Source organism: Octodon degus, unplaced genomic scaffold, assembly GCF_000260255.1.
Source record: "Octodon degus isolate 3935 unplaced genomic scaffold, OctDeg1.0 scaffold00004, whole genome shotgun sequence".
Classification (NCBI taxonomy): Eukaryota; Metazoa; Chordata; class Mammalia; order Rodentia; family Octodontidae; genus Octodon; species Octodon degus.
The window spans coordinates 26,925,786-26,934,046 of NW_004524580.1; the positions used below are offsets into that span (position 1 = coordinate 26,925,786).

The 8,261-nt window shown below is 42.1% G+C and overlaps 1 long non-coding RNA gene across 1 annotated transcript in view; it reads right to left on the reverse strand.

The window, feature by feature from the left end:
* Positions 1 to 6,345: 6,345 nt before the first annotated feature.
* The window catches only part of LOC111817273, a 7,586-nt gene continuing 5,670 nt past the window's right edge, over positions 6,346 to 8,261 (reverse strand). The window contains exons 3-4 of the long non-coding RNA XR_002821514.1: positions 7,942 to 8,092; positions 6,346 to 6,508 (exon numbers count right to left, since the gene is read on the reverse strand). This is a non-coding gene — a long non-coding RNA (uncharacterized LOC111817273). The remainder of the gene's footprint in view (positions 6,509 to 7,941; positions 8,093 to 8,261) is intronic.

Sequence of the window (8,261 nt, forward strand, 5' to 3'; positions counted from 1 at the left end):
GAGGAGGAAGAAGAGGAAGAAGAGGAAGAAGAAGAAGAGGAGGAGGAGGAGGAAGAGGAGGAAGAGGAGGAAGAAGAGGAAGAAGAGGAAGAAGAGGAAGAGGAAGATGCAAGCAAACAATGCCAAGGCCATGAGCACACTCACCGAGGCTATCAAGGCCCTCGTCAAGCCCAAGGAGGGTCAAGCCCAAGATCATCCCAAAGGGAGTAAACCGCAGGCTCGCTCTACTTGTCTATATTGCCCACCCCAAATTTGGGAAGCATATCTGTGCCCACACTGACAAGGGTCACAGGCCTTGCCGGCCAAAGGCCCAGTCTCCTGCCAAGGCCCAGGGTGCAGACAGCGGCAAGAGGCTACATGGCATGAAGTCTGGAGTAGAAACGAGGATAAGTCATAAGAGAGGGCCTCACCCAGGTCAGGAAATTTTGCAATACCAGCGGTCTCCAAGAGGAAGTCTCCAAAGTGCCCACAAAGCCCTCTATTTTGTTTCAGTGTCACACTTGAGCTGGGATTTGAGAAGTGAATCCAGTTTTATTAAGTGAGAAAGAGAAAGACAGCATCACAGAACCAACGTGCTGGGGATGGAAGAGAAGCATATGCAGAAAAGGGAGGAGAGATGAGGCCAGTCTCAGAAAAAGAGACAAGAGTACTTGGCAGGACCAAAACATAAGTGTCTGGAAAGTTAAAAATAAGGTAGGTACCTGAGTGGGACAGAGCCTTTGAAGTTGGAAAAAGAAATTCAGACTTTTTATCCTATATAAGAGACAACTATGGGGCTGGTGAGATGGCTCAGTGATCTAAAGCACCTACTTAGAACAAGCTTGAGCAAAGCAAAGCACAGGGACTGCGGTTCAATCCCCCAGCACCACATGCCAGCCAGCCCCGCCCGCTGGTGGGCTGAGCTGGCCATGCACGCACGCACACACACACGCACACACATAAATAAATAAAAATAAAAAATAAAAAAAATAAAAAAAAAAGAGACAACTATTAGTTCCTACAAGCACTGACATGTCTTTGGTCCATTTTCCACTGTTGTGACAAAGTCCCTGAGGCTGGGTGACTTATTTTAAAGAGGTTTATTTAGCTCACAGTTTGCAAGACAGAAAGTTTAAACAGCATGGTATGAGCTCCAGTCAGGGCCTCCTGGTAGGAGGGATTATGGTAGAAATGGTTCAAGGAGAGGTCATGTAGCAAGACAGGAAGCTGGGAGTCAGGTTGTTATAAAGTTAGGGCTTTATAACAACCTTCTCACAAGCACTAACCAGAGTGCCATGAGAATTATATTAAATTCTCTTTTTTTTTCTTTTTTTTTTTGGCAGAACCAGGGATTGATCTCAGGCCCTTGAGCTTTCCAGGCAAGCGCTTACTCTACTGAGCTATCTCCCTGGCCCCAAATTCTTCTCAGGGCAGCTCACCCAGTGACCTCACCACCTCTACTAGGTCCCGCCCCTCTAAGGTCCTCCAGTTCAAAATACCACTACCCTGAGAAGCAAGCCTCCAATACCTGCAGGCAGACCACATCCAGATCACGCAGCACGCTGAAAAGCTGTTTTTTTTAAATAAAGTAAAATAGATTAGAGAAGTAAGATTAAGAACACTGGTGAGGGGCCAGGGAGATGGCTCAGTGGAATAAGCACTTCCCTGGCAAGCACAAGGGCCTGAGTTCAACCCCCAGTTCTGCCAAAAAAAAAGAAAGAAAGAAAGAAAGAAAGAAAGAAAGAAAGAAAGAAAGAAAGAAAGAAAGAAAGAAAACTGGTGAATAACCTGTGTTAAATTCTTATGATGACTCTATTTTTTTAACCTGTGATCTAACAAGGAGAAGCGTACCTGAACCAATAAAAGAAAATACAGCTGATCCCTTCAACCATGTGGATCTGACATATGTGGGTCCACCTGCACTCAGATTTTGTTTTTAGAGACCTGTGACAATTTGAAAAATCTCACATATGATTCAGGTAACAGAAACATCAAAAAAATGATAATAAGGAAAAAGGTGTATCACAAATGCATAAAATATGAAAATAATTGTCTATTTCATCATTTGTCATCATAGATTACATACAAATCTATTGTAAAAAGGCAAATATTATCAAAAGCTACACACATAAACACAGAAATGGTACATGGTACCATTCAGAGTTGAAAGAAATGTAAACCAACACAAAGATGCAGCACTAAATCTACACATATTAGGGCCAGCAAGATACTTCAGTGGACTAAGCACTTGCTTTGGCAAGCACAGGATCAGGGTTCGAACCCTCGTCCAGCAGGCCTCACTAGCCCTGCCCCCAGGGAACCCTGAGCCAGTGAATGAGTCCAGGCGTGGTGGCAAATGCCTGTAATGCCAGCGCTGGGGAGGCTGAAAACAGGAGGATCACGACGAGTCCAAGCTGCAGAGTGAGACCCTGGACCAAATATATATTTAAAAAAAAAAAAAGTGGATGGGAACACAGTGATGTTTTTAATTCACCAGAATTCACTCTACACATTTTGAATTGATTCATGACATTGAGGCAGCCACATAAAAACACTCATGAAAAAAGACTTTGAGGCGAAAGACAAGACTTCTGCAACCAAGGGCTGGTGAGACGGCTCAGTGGAATAAGCGTTTCCCTGGCAAGTGCAAGGGCCTGAGTTCAATCCATGGTTCCACAAAAAAAAAAAAAATACAAAGTGGCAAGAGTAATGAGACAAGTGTGTTTGTAGCAAGGGCGAATTTTTTGAGTGAGATAATGGCTGTGTCTTTTGCTGTAATTGTTTTACATTAAACATCCACTGCACAATTCAATCCTACTTCATACCTGTATAAAACTCTGTGATAATGATCTTTGCTGAGAAGTCTCTCTAGTCAGTAAAAGTGACCTCTTCTGAATACGTTTTTTTTGTTTCTTTTTTTTTTTTTTTTTTTTTTTTTTGGCGGAACTGGGGATTGAACTCAGGCCCTTGTGCTTGCCAAAGAAGCACTTATCCACTGAGCCATCTCCCCGGCCCAGAAGGGTGAGATTTTGACTTTTTCTTTTTTTTGGCCGAATCAGGGATTGAACTCAGATCCTTGCGCTTGCCAGGGAAGCACTCACTCTACTGAGCCATCTCCCCCGCCAAGTGACCTCTTCTGGATCTCATATTTTTTATCACGTACCATACATAGAGCACACAAAATACATGTTAAATAACTTTATGTTGTGGTAAGCAGCAGACATCTGGTCAACAACAGGCTACTAGTTAAGTTTTGGTGAAGTCAAAAGTTATATAAAATTGCTGTGTGAGTTATTGGTACTCCCAACTCTTGTGTCACTCAAGAGCCAAGTATATTTGAAATGGGGATGTCCCAAAAAAATCTTCAGCTATTCTAAGTACACTACACATGTGACAATACGGTAGTAGAACTTCTTAACCTTCCTTCTTTTTCCTAATTATGTTGCAAGACAAGACTTCTGCAATCCTCCCGCAGCTGGTCAACTTCGGGGCAAGCAGGAAATTATTAAGCAATAGTTGTACAAGTGTGAGATTTCATGTTGTGCAGAATTTGCAGCATATGCACCCCAAACAAAAAAAACAAAACAACAACACACGTACACACACAGAGTGTGAATAATTCAAGATGGCTGCTTCCTTGCCATTTAATTTTATATAATGCACTGAACTCTACTTCATTCTTATTGTACAACTGGGTCTCCAGGGTACCAGCCATGTTTAAGGTATTAATACTTTTCAAGTAGAACAGTGTACGTAAGTCTATGGGAAACTCTCTCTGTCTCTGTCACGGTCTCTGTTTCAATCTCAGTCTCATTCTCTCTCTCTCTCTCTCTCTCTCTCTCTCTCTCTCTCTCTCACACACACACACACACACACACACACACACAACCCTAACAATACAATTATTAGAGCCAGAAATACAATATTTCCTCTACTTTTTTCAGGAAAGTATTCTAAGTTTCCCGCCCCTCAGCCCCTAACTCGACCTGATAAAATCTGAACTGCCTTGAGACCTGAGAACACAAGAGAATGACAGAAAGAAAACTTCGACCAGACTGAAAGGACCCAGAAGAAAACAGCTCAGAGGGTCCTATCCATGGGATCACTTCTCACGCAGCCACTTCACCTCCTGGAAGCCCTTTATTGCTAGAAGACGTCTACACTCACTTCTTCTCCTGCCCAGCCTCTCCCTTCCTCTTACTGTCTCATCCTGGAAACTCCCAGCCATCCTTGGTGCCATCTCTAAGCTAGAAACAGTCCCCACCTGCTAATAAAAGACCTTAATCAGGACCAATGTGCTCAACAAATGGCAAACGTATGTACCTCCCACTTCATGGCCTCAGAATGCTTGACTGTCCTTAAGAATCAACATTCGTCTACTTTCAAACTCTTGTCTCAGTTTATATTTCTACTCATTAAACTTATCCTTCATGAGACTATTATTCGACATATTTTTCAATTGTTTCTAATGACAGTAAAACATTTAAGTGTACCGGAAGCTCCTGTGGGTCTGTCTTGGAGTTGTACACAACCATTTTATTAGGCTATTTCAATTAGAAATTTATTTCAAGTTCAAGGAACAAAGGTACAAGCTTCTGAAACACAAACCATTTAAAAATCAGAGTGTGCAGGGCTGGGGCTATAGGTCAGCGATAGAGCTTTGGGGTTAGCATGTATAACACCCCGAGCTTGATCCACATTACTGCAAAAAGAAAGAAAGAAAAATCAAGGAGTGGGGGCTGGAGAGATGGCTCAGTGGTCTAAAGCACCTACTTGGAATAAGCTTGGCAAAGCACAGGGACCGCGGTTCAATCCCCCAGCGCCACATGCCAGCCAGCCGCGCCCCCTGGTGGGCTGAGCTGGCCACACACACACACACACACACACAATAAATGTTAAAAATAAATTAAAAAAAAATCAAGGAGTGCTTATCACTCAGATGGGATTGTGAGACTTAAGGTAATTGCCTATTACAAAACAAATTGTATGCATAACAATTACTTTTCTTTTGATGAATCTTCTTTCATTAAAAGGCCTCCAGCTGATATCAAAATAGCAGTTGGGACCAGCCTGCTATATTTATGACTATAAAGAAAAATCCTTAGAAATATATACAGGAATGAAGAGAAAAGAATGCTAAAGAAAAGGTCCTTATAAAAAGTTAACATGCACCAAGCAATGGCCGTGACTCCTCCACATGGTTAACACTGACAAAGGTTCTACAATCTGAGGTACAGGATCTCAGGATAAATCCTGAGGGGATTTCACTGACCTTATCAGACTCAAAAGCTACAACTCTTGCTGCATAGGTCCTGCTTTACCTTGGCCTTAACCATCCAGCAGAAAAGTATAAAAACGAAATATAAGAAGTAAAGCCATGCTGTTATGTTGAGCTGTAGGGGACTCAGGTCAACAATTTCTGACATTGCCAGTCAAGCAGAAGGCCCAATACTATTATGGACTACTGGACTCTTTTAGAATATTTTGCTGAGTTTACACACCTATAATATTTAAATGATGGAACTTAACAAAAAAAGGGTATACAGATGAATGTCCATTTTGTATTTGTGTATTCAAATTGGTTAGGATAGATATATAGTTACATTCTCTTAATGAATAGAGGGATTTGTTCTAATAGTGTTTGTAAATAGGATATCAAGTCCGCATCTTGTACAGCAATTAACCACTAGGAAGAATGTATGCAATGTGTGAATTATTGAAACTGTCCTACCAATTTGATTTGAAACTGTCTCATTGCTATTTGTTTATCAATAAAATTATGGGAAAAAAGTTAACATGCAGAAAACAAATGATAAAATAACACAATACATTACAAAGTAAACCAATTCTTTTTTTTAACTTTTTTGTTTATTTATTTTTACATTTATTTAGTGTGTGTGTGTGTGTGTGTGTGTGTGGCCAGCTCAGCCCACCAGGGGGCGGGGCTGGCTGGCATGTGGTGCTGGGGGATCGAACCGCGGTCCCTGTGCTTTGCCAAGCTTGTTCCAAGTAGGTGCTTTAGACCACTGAGCCATCTCTCCAGCCCATAAAGTAAACCAATTCTTGAAGATTTCTTTTTAATATGAAGTTAATTGTAATGTAAATAATAACATTTTCATCGTTTTATTAAAGATGTAACCACAATGAATAAAAAACAATTAAACTCCAGCACTTTTACTACTACTGTACTATTTTTATTTTTTGTATGTTTTCTGCCTGGTACCATTCTGACCCTACCAAATCACACATATATTGTACACATACAACCAGCAACTTGGGGTAAGAAATAAGGTCTTTTTTTTTTTTTTCTTCTTTCCAGTACCAAGGACTGAACCCAGGACCTTGCACTTGCCAGGCTGGCACTTATGCCTCTGAGCTGTATCCCTGGCCCCATCAGGTCTGATTTATGTTAACATTCAAGTTAACTCGAGTCTCCTGGCCCACTTAGAGCCAGAATGTTGTTCTTCATTCCTGCTACTTTAGGTGAGCAAGGCCTTCTAAGACCAAGGTCAGTCCTGGTTCCTAAGTCCTGAAAGAGAAAACAAACCCATAGAGAACACATAAATGCATGCCTCCGTATTCAGTCCTCCAGGACCATCAATATCCTCCCCCTGTGACAACCAGGCCTATGGCGGCCAGCCCTGGCCAAAACTCCAGACTCCCTCTTTTATGTGGGAAGCTTCCCCTGAGGGCTTCTGGCCCTTCCTCCTGGACTATCTTTCTGAAACCTTTCATAGTAACATCTCTGGACTCTGAAGCCCAAAGAGAAAAAGTTCAAGTCTTCCCGAAGACTTCTGAGTCCCTAGGCCAGTGGTGGCCAAACCTACGTGCAGGTGTTATTTGCTTTTCTTTTAAGACAAAAGATGCAAACGTATGAGTTGCTTTTTCTAAACTAAAACCTGAAGCGTAGTTGCTTTGCAATAAGTGGGTTTTATTTGGGGTTGCATGTTGGGCACGGCTCTCTAAAAAGGTTCTCAATCACTGCCCTAGGTCAATTCGCCTTCCTTTTGTTTTAATCAAACTTCAAGTTCTCTAAAATAAGAGATGATGGGGCCGGGGAGATGGCTCGGTAAGATAAGAGCTTGACTGGCAAATGCAAGGATCTGAGTTCAATCCCCGGTTCTGCAAAAAAAATAAAATAAAATAAAATAAAATAAGAGGTGTTAAGAAAAAATAAAATAAAATAAAGGGTGTTAGAATATACACAGGCAATGGGTTTGCCCCATTAAGTCAATGTTCGTTATCTTCACATGCCTCTAGCTAAAGTGGCCGCCTTAGGAGCTTACCCCAAGTGACTGCTCCTAGTGATCCAATCTCTCCATCACAAGAAACAGAAGGGGCTGGTCACTTCAGGCAATTAGCCCTTGATTAAGATAGCAGCAGCCATCACCAATGGTTAAACTTAGCCCACATGACTCTAAGCATAACATGCATATTACATTGTGTTCTGCTTTTTCCATTTACATTATACTAAAGTTTTGACCCTACACTTTCTTCCACCAGCGTCCTCTTCCACAAGGTTGGGCATTTCTCCCCTCTCTCCCTGATGCGTTGGGAGCTCCTGAAGCCTACTGAAGCCGTATCCACCAGATCATACATTTGTTTGGACATTCAGTAATTATGTATTGATCCCCCAGGCCCTGTGCTAGGAGCTAGGCACGCATCAGTCAGCAGACTGCAGCAAACTGCTAAATATCCAGCCACAACCCTCGGTGGGGAGAGCTGCACTGGAGACTATTCCATTCAAACGGACACAAGAGAGTGACCAAGAGAGAAAGGGGACATTCCTAAAGGTGGGGGCTGCTTGAGAGAGTCTCGAAGGATAAGTATGCATTTGCAGGAAAAGACGAACATTTCAGGCAAAAGACATGCGACAGGCGCAGACTTTGAAGAGCTCCAGATGGTGCTGCGCTAGCTGGAGCCAGTGACACAAGTAGGAAAGTGACTAGGCGAGAAACTCACAAGCCTCGTGATATTACTCTTCGTTTGCTGCACAGAGGACTCAATGCTGCAAGCCAGGGTCTGCAAGTACTTCATGGGAAGGGCCCGACAGCACGCATCTTAGGCTTTGCAAGCTGTACCATCTCTGCCCAAATCACCCACATTCTGCCACCTGGGCACAAAACCAGAACTTGTAGGCAAGGCAGAAAGAAATAGGCCTAGCTGTGTTTCAACAGTAAGTTACTTATTGGCTCTTAAATTTTAATGTCATATGATGTTCGTATGTCATTAAATATTTTTTTTTAATTTTTTTTTATTTTATTTATTTGAGAGACAGAGAG